At 46.4% G+C, this 1,335-nt stretch overlaps 1 long non-coding RNA gene across 1 annotated transcript; it reads left to right on the forward strand.

The window, feature by feature from the left end:
- The first annotated feature begins 249 nt into the window (after positions 1 to 249).
- On the forward strand, positions 250 to 1,007 carry LOC106724741. Its single transcript, XR_001360582.1, has 3 exons — positions 250 to 262; positions 623 to 641; positions 991 to 1,007. It is a non-coding gene; the product is annotated as an uncharacterized LOC106724741 (long non-coding RNA).
- Positions 1,008 to 1,335: the final 328 nt, after the last annotated feature.

The following is a 1,335-nucleotide window of genomic DNA, read 5'->3' on the forward strand; positions in this document are numbered from 1 at the left end:
TTTTTGGGCTAGGGCTAGGGTTAGGGTTATGGCTAGGGTTAGGGTTAGGGTTAGGGCTAGGGTTAGTGTTAGGGTTAGGGAAGTGTTACTGTTAGGGTTAAAGTTAGGGTTAGGGTTAGAGTTAGGGATATGATTAGTGTTAGGGTTAGGGATAGTGTTATGGTTAGGGTTAGGGTTAGGTTTAGGGTTAGGGATAGGGTTAGGGTTAGGGTTAGGGTTAGGGTTAGGGTTAGGTTTAGGTTTAGGGCTAGGGTTAGGGTTAGTGCTAGGGCTAGGGTTAGGTTTAAGGTTAGGGCTAGGGTTAGTGTTAGGGTTAGGTTTTGGGCTAGGGCTAGGGTTAGAGTTATGTTTAGGGCTAGGGCTAGGGTTAGGGTTATGTTTAGGGTTATGGTTAGGGCTAGGTCTAGGGCTAGGTTTACGGTTAGGACTAGGGTTAGGGCTTGGGTTATGGTTGGGTTTAGGGGAGTGTTAGGGCTACGGTTAAGTTTAAGGTTAGGGCTTGGGCTAGGGTTATGGTTAGGGTTTGGGCTAGGGCTAGGGTTTGGGTTAGGTTTAGGGCTAGGTTTAAGGTTAGGATTAGGGTTACAGTTTGGGCTAGGGCTATGGCTATGTTTAGGGTTAGGGATAGCTTTAGGGTTAGTGTAGGGTTAGTGTCAAGGTTAGGTCTAGGGCTAGGGTTAGGGTTAAGGTTAGGGTTAGAGCTAGCTTTAGGGTTAGTGTAGGGTTAAGGTTAGGGCTATTGCTCAGGCTAGTGTTATGGTTAGGTTTAGGATTAGGGCTAGCACTAGAGTTAGGTTAGGGCTAGGTTTACTTTTAGTTTTGGGGCTTGGCTTAGGGTTATGGTTATGTTTAGCGTTAGGTTAAGGCTGCATTTAGGATTAGGGTTATGGCTAGGGTTAGTTTTAGGATTATGGCTAGGGCTATGGTTAGGTTAAGTTTAGGGCTAGGGTTAGGGTTAGAGTTAGGGTAAGGGTTAAGGCTAGGGTTTAGCTTAGGGTTAGGTTTAGGGTTAAGTTTAGGGTTAGGGCACAGGTTAGGGTCAGGTTTAGGCCTGGGGTTAGGGTTAGGGCTAGGGTTTAGGTTATGTTTAGGGTTAGGTTTAGGGTTAGGGCTGGGGTTAGAGTTAGGGCTAGGGTTAGGGTTAGGGTTATGGTTAGGGTTAGGGCTATGGTTTAGGTTATGTTTAGGGTTAGGTTTAGGGTTAGGGCTGGGGTCAAGGCTAGGGCTAGGGCTAGGGTTAGGGTTAAGGTTTGGGTTAGGGCTAGGATTAGGTCTAGGATTAGGTTTAGGGTTAAGTCCAAGTTTAGGGTTAGCGTTATGTTTAGGTTAGGGTTA

This window comes from Myotis brandtii, unplaced genomic scaffold, assembly GCF_000412655.1.
Source record: "Myotis brandtii unplaced genomic scaffold, ASM41265v1 scaffold952, whole genome shotgun sequence".
NCBI lineage: Eukaryota > Metazoa > Chordata > Mammalia > Chiroptera > Vespertilionidae > Myotis > Myotis brandtii.